Here is a 16018-nt window from a genome sequence, read left to right on the forward strand (position 1 = left end):
TTAACTAGGCAGCTGCCTCGCAGAAGGTCAACAGTGCTCCAGGTGGACGCAGCGCGCCGCGACTGCGTTGGGCGAACAAGGGCAGAACAAAGGAACAGTTTTAGTCGAGAGGAAGTGACTCGCAGTGAGGTTTGTTGCACACGAAAAAGGGAAAGTGCGGGGTCGTTTTTGTGAATTTCTCACGCGGAATTATTCAGCGTCACTAACAATCTGAGCATCGGCTTTCGGCGCGAGAGTGTGTCCGTTGGCAGGATAAACTCCCGTTGCCTGTCGTGTCTGTCAGCGATCTCTGACTTTGAGAATCGATTCTATTTGAACTGCGAATGAAGGAAATTGTCAAATTATCTTTTTTTTTGGTTTTGTTGCTTCTATGACTCAAAGGTAGAGGGCACCAGAGCCTCATTTTTGGAAATACTGCTGTTGAAACATCAACAATACAGGATTTTTGTTTTTCTACATTGGCACCAGGGCAAAGGTCAGGGGTAGGATTAGGCTTAATAACGGGATAAAATAGCTCTATTATTATTATTATAATTAGTATTATTATTATTAATAATAATAACATCATCATTTTTATTATTATTATAAGAGTTAGGGTTAAGGATGAGGGTCTGGAAATAGGTACATGACATAACAACAACAACAACAAGTTATTATTATTACTATTACATATTTTAATGATAACAAAAATGTATCATTTCTAACCTCAACCATCAGTTATGATCAGCTCTACCGGCAGTGAGAGCGGAACTAACGGTGTCCTGTTCGGCTTCATAATGTTTAAATTTTTTTTCGAAACATCAGCGGATGAATCTGGACCGTTTGCCATTTGATAAGTGTCGGACCAACGCGCTCAGTGGGCTCCATCACAACGGCAGATGCTGCAGACGGCTCGAGTTGGAGAATTAGAAATTTCACACAGATATGCTTCATTACCACTTTATTGATGTACCCTCTGCTGACTCTCAATTATTCATCAGCCACTCCAAAAAAAAAAAAAAGAAAGAAAAAAATGTTTGCTCCCCCTCAATTTATGCTCCGTATCAAAACAGAAATCACATCCCTGCCGCAGCTATAATCTTAGTTAATCAGCATCATTTAATGCACTTAGCAGCAGTGTTTCAAATTCAATTGGACCACTTGTGCGAAGGCAACCGGCGGCTGCCCTAGTTCTCATCGATGGTGGGTTTGTCAAAAAATGATGCAATTGGTCATTACCCCACATCAGACGCCCCGGAGACATAACTCTGCCTGACAGTCGGATTCCGGCTTTGACAGCCGCGAACTTGTTGAGTTTTCTCTAAATACTTGCCACTGCAATGAGTTAAACATCCCCCGGAGGCACCGCCGAGTTTTCCTTTTGAACAAACACCCGAGGGACGCCGGGCTGGGACTGCGCGAGGAACCGGAGGTCTTACGGAGAAGGGGCTGTTTGGGTTTATCTAATGGTACAATGGGTAATTTCTTCTGCCACTGCAGAGGGAAGGGAGGAGGGATGAAAAGAGAGAAGGGAGTATGTTTAAGAGAGAATCTTTATCTGGGCTTAATTTCCCATGCTCTAGCAGAGTGGAGGATTTTTCTGCCGTGCAGATCTCTTTTGTCAGATCCTACCTACCCATGGAAGACCCAGGGGCACTCGAAGAACATACAGCATCACCTAGATTTGCCTTCCAGCCCACTTCGCTCCAGCGATTGCACCCTCTCTCCCCTCGCCGCCGGCTTCTTTGTGTAGAAGAGACGAGCGAGCATTTTGGAAAATCAAACCTCTCCGTTTGTCAGAGGGGCGAGAAAAAACCAGGAGCAGGATTTGCAATTTGAATAGATTCATCTCTACGTTAATTGTTCCGCGCGCATACGTGCAGGGAAAAAAACACAACCCCTCGTGTGTTCGGCGCTTTGCCTGGTTGTGATGCAAAATTTGGAATGCGGCGTGCTCCCCTGGCTGTGCCATTGAGAATCCCTGTATATCCATAATATGTGATCACTGGCGTATATGTATATACATAATCTCCTGCCGACAGTGTTGCAGTCTGTTCATTTTCATGCCGGAAATTGTTCAAGGTCTCCCGACTGCTCGAGAGGGCCCCCGGGCCCCGGAGCAGAGCGCGGCTGCAGGGTCTCCGCGGGCCAAGCCACTTTGCAAGGGAGAATCAGGGCAGCGTACGGTAGTCGTCGCCGTTGTCCAAAAAAAAAAGAAGGAGTACACAGCACTGCTGGGACAAAGGAAAAGGTGCCGGCGAAAACACGAGGTGAGTGAAACAGGCTGAGGTGGAGATGGGGGGGGTGGGGGTGGTGAAGAGAGTCCCAAAGCTCCCTGCCAGTGATGACCAGAGTGTCCATCAGCGAGGTCTCACGGGTGCCCACTGAAACAGCAGCGCTGGCAGAACTGAAAAACACCCACCCTGGGAAAGTGCTTTTTCTCCCGCCAGACGCCCGAGTGATGGATTGGGCCGGCCAGTGCACACAATGCATTTGTGAAAAAGGAGAGAGGAAGGGGGGGGCAACCTCTGTCAGAAGAAAAAAAAACAACAATTCCACTTTACTCCTAGAATGCACTAAAATATTTAAAGGGGTTCGATGTTTATTTCATTATTGCACACATCAGATGCGAGAATGGACACGGGCACAGAATGGAAGTGTACAACAGAAGGTTGAGAGTCACGTATTTGCACACAGCACGAGGCCCCAAGTGGTCCAGGTATGAAGACAGAGAAATGCCAGGATGACTATTTCATGAGGGGTTGCTTCTGTTTTGTTGGGGTTTTTTCAAGGCAAAATTTGTATATTGAACTACTACTAAACACTCGAAATGACAACAGAGGGGCGTTTGAAAGTTGGGAATTAGATTCGCGGCGTGGCCGCGTCGTGCGCCTTTCCCCGTCTCCGAATGATGGAAGCGCCCTGTGCCGAGAGGTGCGGCGCACACCGCACCTGCCAACCTCGGGAGTCGACAGTATTGATTGAACCGCCGCATCCTCTCAAATCCATCCCCGTTTCCTTTGAAGACGGTGAAATCATCCTTGATATCTGCCAACAGCTTACTTACTTAGGGATTTCCTCCCCTCCATCTAGGTTTGTGTTAATTAATGCAATGCTTTTCTTAAATTAGCCCTCTGAGGAGCTATAACTCAAATTCCTGTATTTATGGAAGTAATAGGTTGGGGGGGGAAGAAAAAAAAATGCTAAACTGCTAAATAATTATGCAGTCCAACACTTTGCTCTGAGAATAAAAAAACCGCGAGAAACCCCGATGAAATATGAATGTGCAATGGGTGCAAGGATGGTTAAATATTTACAATCCTGTGTTAGTCCACAACCCCAGTAAAGATGCTAGTCAACTGCAATAATTGCTCGGCTGCAAAACTTTGCGCTTGATTTTTCGCGGATTCACATGGTTTGTTCCAAGAGAAGATCAGAGAACTTTTTTAATTTATTTTTTTATTTTTTAAATAAACCTACACCGATTAAAAATATATATATTTTTTTCGGAAAAAAAGCTGCTGGTACAAACCGCACAATCTTGCGTACGTCGAATTTCTTTTTCCCCTCCCTACGTAATATAAGCAGGCAGGTAGTTGCATCTCAAGCAGCAGCCCATATTGCAGTCGGGGAGAGGGCACGCTGCAGTGAGATGGCGAGGGGAGCCCCCTGAGGGACTGATCTTATATCAGGGAGACTGTATATTCCTACGCTAAAGAGGCTATTCAAACCCACCAATGCCTGAATTATTAAAGACACTGTATGTTTTTCAAAGCCTTGATTTAGCTTCTTTTTTTTTAAGGGGTGGGATAGCATGCTGTGCTCGTAGTGGTGTGGCCAGGGGTTGGGGATATAGTAGGGAGGAAAGTGAGGGGGTGGGTGGGGGGGGGGGGCTATTGGAGGCCAGATTGTTTCTGTTTTCCCCCCTCCCGTCGCTGGGAGCGCCTCCTCTGCTAAAATGGCCTTTTACTCTCTAAGCATGCTTTCACTGCCTCTGAAGGGTTATTTCTGTTGATGAAAAGGATACGCCACCTCGGCCGAAGCGAGACCCCGGCTATTCGCAAGGTTGTTGAATACTTTCCCCTCAGTTGGGCTTATAAATTTATCATCAGCCGAGTACACCAGCGGTCTCATGCCCGTCGAAGTACGGGCTCCGAGCTAAAGTGGCTGAGGTTGAGCGAGCGAACGCGGGACGGGGAGAGGGAGAGAGGGTCGAGGAGAGGGAGAGAGAGACGGGACGGGACGGGACGGAGAGGCAGAGAAAGAGAAAGCGGTTTAGCGGCGGCGAGTTGATCCCGTTCCAGAGTGGAGGAGTGTGTGTACTCCAGGTTTTAAGACATTAAAAGTCTTAAACTGGCTTTATCGACGACCCTCTTGATTCTGAGATACAGTACAGAGGCCCCACTTGTTAACAACGTGTATGTTAATGACTTGTATTAGAACTGATCAATCCGCTTTGGATGCAGGCGTTTCCCATCGCTTTGAAGTTGAACGCATTGATTGGTGGGAATATAACCGAATTAAACAAACGGTCCTGCGCAGTGCCGTCTGTTACCGCCAGCCTCTTTCCCCTTTCTATTAATAGGTCACAAAACAGCATTGCTGGTAGAGCACAGATTGCCATATTGGTATTGTATTATTAGTAGTATATACTCTGTGGCAGGACGTATTCGTAGAGTCGAACATTACGCAAATGTAAAACTGTGGGCATAAAAGGTGCTGCTCCGGCCTCCACTCTTCTGGTCTCAGGCTTTCCGTCAGATGTGTTGGACCCCGCGTAGCAGTTACTCGCCCTGCGAGAGCTTCGGTGAATTCCCAACGCCGGTGCCGAATGATGAGGCCCGGCTCTCGGTCGGTATCCCCATTCAATCCCTATTCAAGGTATCGGATCAGATTAAGGTCAAGGATTTGTGCAGGGGCATTGGAGGTCCTCCTAGCCCCGGTGTTGACATTGGACACCTCTGCGACAAAACCCTGGATTACGATCAGTCAGAAAAATTAAAACTAGCAGAACAAAAACAACGAATCTTTCTTTTTACAATGGGTACTAACTAAAGCACTTAGGGTTAGGAAAGATGTATTTGAAATTTCAAAAAACAAAACAAAAGACCATATGAGTCAAATGCACCACAAACAAACGTGCCATCCTCTCTGCACTGACATTGGACATTGACACTGAGCTGTGTAATTATCTGATATGCAATTCCGAGGCTACAGGACCGTTTCTTCCATACAGAACTTGGGAAAACCGCTTCTATTCAGGGCCTCCCCTTGTGTGCAGGGGAATTGTCATGTCACGTTCAAACAGGAGAGGGTCCTCGCCTACTGTAGCTGCTGCCAGTAATGTGAATATACACTGGTGTCTCATTGTATCAGTGTATCATTGCTTTAATCAATATTTTGTTGTTAACGACGGATCGAATGTGTGATGTGAAAAGGGGTCATGATCACCCAACTCCACATCTGCTCTACGGCGTGTTTTAGCATCTTTTAGCCAGTTGTTTTGGTTCTTTTTATGACTTCACTACTTCGGCGCGGTTCCACTGCTCTCGTCAACCTTGTTTTTGAAAACGCAGCAGACATTTTTTTCCGGCAAAATAGGTCTGATAAATTCGATAGAGTGTGCTGTTCCCCATACCCGCCCAAACAGCAAACAGACACAGGGTAGTCAGCCCATTGAGGCATTTAGCAGCTAATCGCCATTTTTATGATTGTCGGTATCGGCCATTTTTTAAGCCGGTAAGGTAATTCCACTGTAAAATGTGCTACTTTGGCTCTGATGCAGCCCGTTCACGTTTGTTTGTCAAAGGGGGCAGTAAGCGATTTGAATCCAATGTACTTTTTTTGTAAAAAAATCAGCAAATATTTCCTCACGGCCCCCTGAGCTGTCGGATCGGTGCGTGCGCGCCCCTGGCTCTGTAAATTGGGAACAAAACAAAAATACAAATAATGATCTCAAACATCGTTCTCTTGGATTAGTAATAATCTGTGTCGTTATCGGCCCTAAAAATCTGTCAACCCCTACCCAGGTTGACTGAAACATGAATCCGAATGAATTCCAATGTTGCTCGTTGTCCACAATGGATGTACATATTGGCCACTGTTTGCTAACACAGCTTTGAGAAATGAAAATATACCTTGTTTCTGCTGCCGTCACGTAACACACACATAGTATCACAGGTTCAAAATGATCACTGATTGGATCTTAACTTGTCCTAACCATGACAAATACGTGGCATGGAGGTGTCTACAGGATTTCCGCCACAGTGCGGTTTTTCTATGTGAATATGCGCATGCTTCACTTGATTTGCTCTCCCCAGAAGAGTTTCCATCGCTTTCAAGAACAGATGTTAATTATGCAGATCATCATTTTGGACCCGGTGAAAGTGGAGTCAAAATCATCACATCCTGTACACACACACACACACACACACACACACACACACACACACACACATATAACGTCCGCCACCAGCAGCACCACCACCTCTGTTCTGTGTGTGTTAGTATGGGGTGAAAAGGAAGCGATGCTGTTTATGGATGCTATTCCAGGTGGAATATTGCCGGTGTATTGCCCACCAAACAGATGTCTCTCCTGAATTAGTTACCTCAGGATCCTCTCTGAATACCAAATCAGGGGGAAACATACAAGTTGTGCACAATTCTGATTTATTCATCCGGCCCATGCCCTCGTGCTCAGACTATGGCATGCAAATCAATGGCATTTATCACCATTTCATGGTGTGTAGCATACAGCGGTATGGATACGGCAGTCTGATGTTTTATTGATTCGTCTCCTGCGAGGATATCATAGATAAATAAGTGATGCGGCCTTGAATTAAAGGTGGTGGTGCCGCTACACCTGGCGCCGCCGCAGTGCCGCCGGGATTCGAATGGCCGCAAGTAAATCTCTGAGGCAGCCGTGTTGCGGCGGGATGTCGAGGTGGTCTAGACTCCTCCGTTCGATCTCGGCCGCATTTGTTTCCTCTGCTCGGGCGGGAGGGGGCGCGAAAAACAAGCAGAGCCTCGCGGTATCAGCCCGCCTCCTCCTCCTCCAGCAGGCCGCGCTCGGCCCAGCCTTTTTCCTCATTGCTGCGGAGCGCTTGACAAAGCAGGGTAATTAAAGCAATGGCGCCGGCCGGGTTCCATTGATAAAGATTGGAGCCGATGCACCTCTCTGTGGCGTGTGTCAGCAGCAGAGCGCGCCCGTCCCCTGGATTCCTCGTTCGCCTTTCATCTCCCCACTCAGCCATGAAAAATTCATCCAGGACCTCCAGAAATATTTATTGTAAAATCTTAGGGAGAAGTGGTAGCACTGAAAAATTCATGGCCTCCTTCGCCTCCAACAGCTGTGGACCCCCTTAATTAATTTGATTGCTCGCATTACACAATAAATTCATTTATACAATATTTATCTGTCCTTTTCCTCAACTTGGCCTAATCAAACAGACATACATGCAAAGCAAAGTGTTTTTTTCTTCCCCCTACCGACCCCACAGTATATATTTCTGTTTTACAGGGGCCTTTAATTATCCTGCCAATATCTTTTTCTTTAATACAATACCACTGTATGGAAGACCCTATGTGATAAAATGAATTAATATGAATTAATTAACAGAAAATGGTTTTTTTAATCAGACATTACATGTCTCTCATAATGTCTTTCTATTTCAAGATAAATACATTCTGTTGTGCTGGAACTACAATAGTAACAATAATTATAAACACGCGCTGTGAGCTAAATGCTAACATCACCATTCAATCCTTCTCACAATGACAATGCTAACACGTTGCTGTGTAGCAGGTGGACTGTTTAGCATCTCCACTATCTTAGTTTAGCGTGTGGGCATGCTACGAATCGCTAATCAGCATTAAACACAAAGTACAGATGACACTGATGGGAATTTTGGGTAATTTCCAATTTTGCCCCGAGGATGACGCTTGATTAGAAGTCACTGTCCAACCAAAGCATTATCGGGCTTCATCCTCTGGGGACCATGAGAGTCTGTACAGGATTTCATGTCTATGGCTTACAGTAGTAATTTAGGCTGGACTAAAGTGCTGAAAAAAACCAACCCATGCCACTACATGGCTCAAGTCCATTCATGAGGTAACTGTAACATTACAATAATAGTCCATATTTATTTAAAAGTAATATTCTATATGTTTTTGACAGACTGTGTGACGAATTGCGATAACGACCGTCAGCGCTCCGTGCCCCCTTGGTACAGGCATGTCCATTATTTTGGATTTGATGTGTATTTTTTCCGTTTTCACATGTAAAAGCTTGACACCACACATCAGTGGGCCCGCTTGTTGATGGTGGCGACTGATAACAGTCGCGTCGCTTTGTTGGTGTTCAAAAGTGTCATCCCGACTAATATGATGCCGACGTATACTGCAGGACAATCCTTTCATGGAGCGTTTTCAAAAATCCCCGTCCATCATCTCCAGCACCCAGCGGTAAACATTACAGCCCCCCCCCCCCCCCACCCCAAAAACAACTGAATTAAAGAAAGACTCCCCAGGTAGCTCCAAATACCTGTGAGTGATTTTTAAGTCACTTCCCAGAGTCCCTCCTTTGGACGAAGCATTTTGTTTCTGAAAATTGGATTTAGGCATATGCAAACAAAATAAAATGACACACTCCAAGATTAGGCTCGTCATTTTCCCCCCACCCCCCCGATGCATTCATGTGAGCTGCAACCAATCTGTAGTCGCTTTGACAGCTTGTAACAGCCAGTAACGGCTCCGCGTGACAGGTTTCTTCCTCCGGTATGTAATCACAGTGTGAGGACCCATGCTGTGCAAAACACACAACAACAGTTTCTTTTCTTTTTTTTTTATATAATGATGGAATATGTACAATGTGCAGACTCGAGGCGAGGGCTCCGGAGACGCTCCCGACGCACGTTTGAATTGCAATTCTTTTCAAAGTCAACGGCGGCGGCGCCAGACGCGCAACCCGGTAGTAACGCAAGCGTCTCCTAAAGGTTAGATCTTACGCATAATGAAGTGAAGAAGGTGAGAGATAATGGGCCCCACCGGGCAATCCATTACCCGCGGACCTTGGTATTCAGTCTTGCTGCCCACTGAGATTTGGTACCGGTCCAGTCCTGCACCAGATGTACGCCCGGGGGGGAGTACCGGGTCAGGGTTAATGGCGATAGCGTGGTACCATGTTCTGCTCTGTTGAAGCCCACCCTCTCACACTGCCAACAGAGCTCAGGGGTCAGCAGGGACATTAGTCCCGGCCCTATACTTCATTAGCCTTTGCTAATTACCGGGGCTCCTCTGCAGGGATGGCAGCTCGTGCTCGGGACGAGACGCTCTCCCGCCTCCCCGTCTTTACTGTACACCACCACGGGCCCTCCCGTATGTCGGCCCCGATTAAAAATACACACTTATCTGTGACTCCCCAGCCAGTTTGGACATATATGTCAAGTCCACAAACCGCGACCGCTTACTGAACTGTGCTCCCCGGCATGAAAACAGAGAATCTTTGTGCGCCGACAGGTCCTGTTTTGTGCCGCGACGGAGCTCCCTTACGGGTCCTTTTCACCGTTATCGATGGACGGGTCGCCTGTGACATTGCCGTTGGCCTCCATCGGCCCGTTGTTGTCATGTGGCAGACTGCCTCCTCCTCCGGCGCCGAGGAAGCTCCTCGGAGCACCGCTGGGCGAGGTGTCAGAAATCGTGATTGCTTTCTGACCTTGGTCGGCTCTCCATTACATCTATAATGAAACCTGAACTTTTCTCTACAGCTGCCTCTACATGGTAAAAGGTGTCTCGCTGTATATCGCCTTTGATATGAGGTTGCCGCTGGCATTTGATCCTTGAACACGCCTCCCCGTCTGGTGACCTTTCGGGACCTGTCCTCATGGCGCAGCAGTCGGCCGCCTTCGTTCATTCATCTGTGGGCCTCGTCTGCGGCCCCTTTGATGAAGCTCTGTGAACGAGAAAGAGGGACCTCGTCGCTGGACTTGGAGCAACCCTTTCTGACCCCAATGTGGAAAACTAGCCTCAGTAGAGTTCAAAGGAATCTCTCTTCTCACTTAAAAAAAAAAAGAATATGAGAATGTCACTTGTCACTTTGGCTGAAGGATTTAAAGAAAACGCCTGAGTCACACTTGCGAAACGATATTGCAATACTTTTTCTTCATGGGTCGGCACCACGTTTGAAAGGAAATGAAATAAATTGAAAATCAACTAAATTGTATCACGCACAATCACAAAAATGTCAGCGAGACAAAATGACACAATCGCTTGTTGTTGACATCCGCCCTAGATTTTATTTTGAAGAGTCACTGGGGGAAAAAAAAGACATGACCTGAGTAACGTTGGCTAATGCTAATATTCGTGGTGTTGACGTGACTCAATAACAATGAAATAGTGTATTTAACATGTTAGAAGAAATTCAATTAGAGTTACAGCCAAAATGTTATTTTCCCGTGTTTTGGAACTGCTAGATGTTACGTCGCGATGACATTTCTTGAAAAAAGCTGCACGGCTATTGATTTATAGGGATAATGACGAAATGTTTGAATATTGAACTTCTGACCTGGGGCTGCACGGTGCTGTAGCGGTTAGCACCTCACAGCAAGAAGGTTCTTGGCTCGCATCATCCATGTCCGAACCGACCAGGGCCTTTCTGTGTGGAGTTTTTGCACGTTCTCCACGTGTACGCGTGGGTTCTCTCCGGGTTCTCCAGCTTCCCCCCACAGTCCAAAGACATGCAGACTGGGGTTTAGGTTAACTGGACACTTTTGACCATGCCTGTGAATGGTCTTCTGTCTCTATATGTTGGCCCTGCGACACGTTGGCGACCTGTCCAGGGTCAACCCCGCTTTTTCGCCCAATGTCAGCTGGGATTGGCTCCATTGGCTCCCGCGGGAAAACCATCCTTAGCCATTTTTTTGTGTTACGTTAATAGTGGTAGAGTTTCATTTGTGGTTTAATGCATTTATTTAGCTGTCGGACAAAACACTGCGCTGAAGGTCAGCCTCCAGTGTTGTCTGCGTGTGTTGTCACCCCGTGCATGAGGAGACTGAAGCGAAAGAGGAGGGATGGTTATTAACAAGTGGGAGAGTGGGAAAAGGGGGGAGCTTCTGTGCAGCGCAGAGGTGCCATGCCATAGTTTCTCTGCACACAGGCCTGTCTGGAAAAGTCCCATTGATCAGCTCGGAGTCTCTTGTTCGCCGCTAACCGCTGTCCCTCATCCCCAACTGTCACGAAGCCGTCAAAGATCAAGTCCCGCTTCTACACGGCAGGCCCGAGAGTGCGTTTCCCTCTGATACCGCACCGCCCCTACAGACGAGGGAGCAATAGAGAACCAGCCCAGTAGAAAAACACTAGAACTTCTGCCACATCTTTGGCAACCGTCACTGCCTTTTGTGTGACACCCTTTTTCTTCTCGATATGTCACCTTCTGATCTGACGCGGGTTTCTGCTGGTCTCGCCTCGAGGGGTCGGGGGGTAGGCTGCGCTTGCAGAAAAGTCGGCGAGAAAACGAGCACTTTGCATTCAATTGCTCCCCGTTTGGTGCTTCTTGCTCCCCCCCCCCCGCCGCATCCGAGGAAGGCAGCAGGCAAACAGATATCCAGAGGAGCGTTCTCTCCTTTTTCATCCCCAGTGTCAAGTTAATTTACTGCGGAATCTTCCCCCGGATGCCGGATGCCATGTGAGTTATTGATTATTTTCCTCCCACTCTCAGAGCACATCATCCCGAGCCCCGATGGAACAATGAGGGGAGGGTGAGGGGGGCCCCGGAGGAGCGGTACGCACGACTCTGTACGCGCCACTTTACACTTGTAGTCGCTGTCGGGAACATACAGCGAAATTCAATTTACACTGCTTTTAGACAAATGTAAACACACCGCATGCAACGCGCAGGTGCAAACCTCAGCGGTGCGGGGTCATCAGACGCGGGCTGGCGGGGTTGTGATTTGACTTCCACTAAAGGATGTGTGAAAACGAAAAAAGGTGTCTCATAGAGAGTGAATTCGAAAAACAATAGCTGTGAAACCGCTTCTTTTTTTTTTTCCTGTTAGAAAAAAAGACAATGTGACCAACAGAACTAGCACGCGTTGTTAGACTACACCAACACGTGCTGATGCGAGATGGCGATGCAGACGCTCCGCTTTAATTCTTATTCAATTTAAAGATGAGGGAGTCAGCGCGCTCCGCAGAGACTTTTGCAGACTGTGGGAGCATCGAGGGAAGAAGTGAGGAGGAGTGACCCGGTGGAGCACTGTCGGAATGTCAAAAAAGCCTCCCTGACTCGAGTAATCCCCTCGCCTATGAAGGCCCCCCCCCCCCCCGTGCACCCCTGTGATTAACTGTCTAACGAACGAGCGCGGAGACGGCGGGCGAAATAGGTCAGAACGATGCTTCCGAGGCAGTTGGATGACACTTTTGTCCTCTGACATTGTGCAGATTTTAAAAAAAAAACAAAAAAAACAACCAAACATTTGACCGAAAGATTAGGGGCAAATAAAACACTTGGCCTCCGATCACTGACCGGGTCGATCCGCTCGTTGTTGTCCGTTGAGTCGGATATTTACCTGAAACCACTGAAGAAGCTATATTTTTCAGCACTGAGATAATAAATGCGAAATATCTATCTCTCTATCTATATTCATAACGCAGCCCTCCTCGGTCTGTGGTTTACATCAGTGTTCTACAGAACAGTTGGCTCGGTGGGTTTTTGCACTGTGTCATCAAAAGAAAAAATCAAACAGAGGGATTGTTGCTTTTGATGTGAACAGATTAAATCATCAGAGATTTTAATTTGTTTCTAAAAACACTTTCAGATCTTTAGTATTCCCTTCGCAGAGACTGTCTTCCATCTGTCTCCCAAATGCTGAAGGCGCACACACGCACGCACGCACGCACACGAACACACACACACACACACACAGGCACGCACGCACACACACACACACACAGGCGCGCGCACACACATACGCACGCACGCACACACACACACACAGGCGCGCGCACACACACACGCACGCACACACTGGCATATACTGTACACATAAACACCAGGGACAAGAGTAATTTTTAAAAAAGCGCAGATAATTGGATTCACTGTTAATGTGTGAAATGATATACTTAATGTTACTAAATGCACACTAAACATTAGCACGGTTTATGTTTCTAAAATCAATCGTACTGTATGTTTCATATTTGATGCGACGTACGATAGCCTCAGCAGAGTTCTTGACTCCATGTTTTTTTGACATGTACCTCCGAGATACCTTAAATCTAAGGACCCAAATATGCTCATAGATACACACACACACACTTTCAAAGACATTTGCTGTAAATCAGGAAAATCTGAAGACGTGCGATCGGCAAAATCGTGATTCGATTTCTTCCCTCTCATCCCGTCAGGGTCATTGTTACAAAATGTGGATCAAAGAAATATTCTAAAAAGACAGAAAGTTCCTTTTTGACACCCCCCAGACACAAATATCTCTTCAACCACAAACTGTTTTTCTTTTTCTTCTTCCTGTTCATACAGATATAAGACCAGGTACAAGACACTGTATAAATAAATCAGTGCTGGGGCACAGTGCAGCGCCGGGACAGCTGTTTGCCCTTGTTGCTGGGTCTTTAGAACAAATGCTGACTCCGGCTCCCCATATAATGGAAAAGTGGTGTCTATTTAAAGCCTTTCCCCAGCCATGGGTTCCGTTGGTTATGATCATTTTAGCCGCAGCAAGGCAGCGGCTGAGGCTTTCGTAATGCGGAGACATTGTTAAAACTATAGGTGTGACAGAGCAATACACATGAGCAGTCACACACACACACACACACACACACACACACACACACACACACACACACACACACACACACTTACAGGGTGGCAATAATCCGGATGTTTTGGCAGCACGTCCCGGACCAGAGGATTTGTGCACCACATTATGATTTGTATGTAAAAATCTAAAGTGAGAACACTGGTGATGATGTCGATGATAGCCCCTCACTGCTCAAGACAGTCGTAAAAGTAAAAGTGTGTAAGGTCAAATGTATAGTAACTGTTAGTCAGTATAAACTTTGTTAAACTGTATCCAGGCTTTTTGCAGTAAGCGTAGCAGACATCAGCTGTTTTCGGAAAAAAAATGTTTTCTAAATATGAACTTTTTTGGTTTCCAGTGTCATTAGTTTTGAGCAGCTCCTCCATGTCTATATGGCATCGCCTTGCTGGACAACAACGGCACCAACACAAGTTTTTGTTTGCCTTTTTCTTTTCAGTGTTCATACTGACAAAAGCTTGTTAGAACTAGGGAGTGTGTGTCGTACGTTATTGAGACAAAGCCAAGGGTGTTTACAAAGGACCATCATGGGTTATATATAAAGGGATGCCCCCGATCCGATATTCCATATCGGTATCGGGGGCCATGTTGGCCAAAATGACTGGATCGGATATCGGAAAAATTTGAAGTAAAATCCGATCCGACACATTACAGTAAACATACCAAATAAATGCCTATTTATTATCTATCTACTTAGCCTTGAACGACATACCAGCATCATATTTTATGTTAATTTATTATTATTTAATTAACACATTACAGTTCAATTAGTTTTTTGCTTATTTGAACGGTGCTGGCCATAAAAAAATTCTGCCAAAAGTATCCTGAACAATACATTATTAATATTTTATTTAACGAGTGGGCAAAAGATTGTATCGGATCAGTATCGGATCGGTATCGGCAGATACTCAAGCTTGCAGGATCGGTATCGGTATCGGATCGGACATGAAAAAAGTGGCATTGTCCCATCCCTAGTTCTAATTGTACCGCTGACCTTCTGACCTTCTATCCATGTGTTTCTTTCTTGCCCTCATTAAAACCTAAGTTTTCTAAATGTGACAATAATTCTTTTTGCTACGTTCCAAGATTCAGAAGTACAGATGGATGGGAAATGAATCTCACTTGTGACCGTGATGCGTCTGCTTGCGAGCCCTTTCTCACCTCTGAACACACGAGCCAAATTGGGGCAATTGAGGAGCGTAAAAAGTTGCCGGAGCGCTAGAAAGTGGCGAAACTTTGCGCCGGCACTGACCTCGGCTGCACAGCGGGGGCCTGGCCTCTGTCTTTTATCTTCCCTTTGTTGGCGTGGCCGCGTCGAAAAAGGGCAGAGGTTTCAGCGCGTCTCCTCCCCACTCTGGTGCGGCCCCACAAAAGTGCGATTGCCTCCTAGTCACGAGCCCCCGCCCCGGCAAGGCCGGCGCCGTACCATCACCGCCGTACCTCAGCCCACCTCTCCCTCCTTTTTTTCTCCCTTTCCCTTCCTCGCCCCGTGTTCGCTCGCTCTGTGCTTATAGCACACATCAAAGGGACCTATCATACCCCGATGGTTTAAATCTTTTAACAGGGAATAACAGCCGGAGTACATGCTGCAGACCCCTCGTGTCCCACAGTCATGTCACCATGTGTTCCCCGCAATGATAGCCAGGGGAGAGGCTCTGGCCCGGCTGGAGACCCTTTCTGGTGGTGCGTGGTTCTCTCTGCAGGACCGTGAGGGGGGGGGGGGAGTTACTGTGATCAGGGGCCAGGCTGAATTCTGTTTGAAATGTGAATGGGCTAATTTTCATCAGCCTCCCTCATGCTAGGGGAGGTCCCAGGTGCCGCAGCATGCCAAGGGTCATCATTAGAAGATGGCTGCCTTCAAAACACAAAACAAAAAAAATGTGTGTATATATATATATATATATATATGTATACATATATATATATAAACGGCACAGCCACGGCATCTCGTGGCAATGTCTCCCTCTTCTTCTTTTCATTGTTCCTCTGTTAAATTCACAAACATTAATGAACAAAAATGTATACAACCCACATGCTCCTTTCTCCAAGGCGCCCACATCTTCACTTTTTTATTTCTTCATCTTTCTTTCTTTCTTTTTGCGCCCCCCCCCCCCCCCCCCACCCCTGGCTGGTGTATAAACAAACAAAATAGTGACTGAAAAATGTGGAGACGACCTAGCTCGAGATATGGGGTGGGGTGGGGGCTGGATGGG

The sequence above is a fragment of the Scophthalmus maximus genome, chromosome 13, assembly GCF_022379125.1.
Source record: "Scophthalmus maximus strain ysfricsl-2021 chromosome 13, ASM2237912v1, whole genome shotgun sequence".
NCBI classification, from domain to species: Eukaryota; Metazoa; Chordata; class Actinopteri; order Pleuronectiformes; family Scophthalmidae; genus Scophthalmus; species Scophthalmus maximus.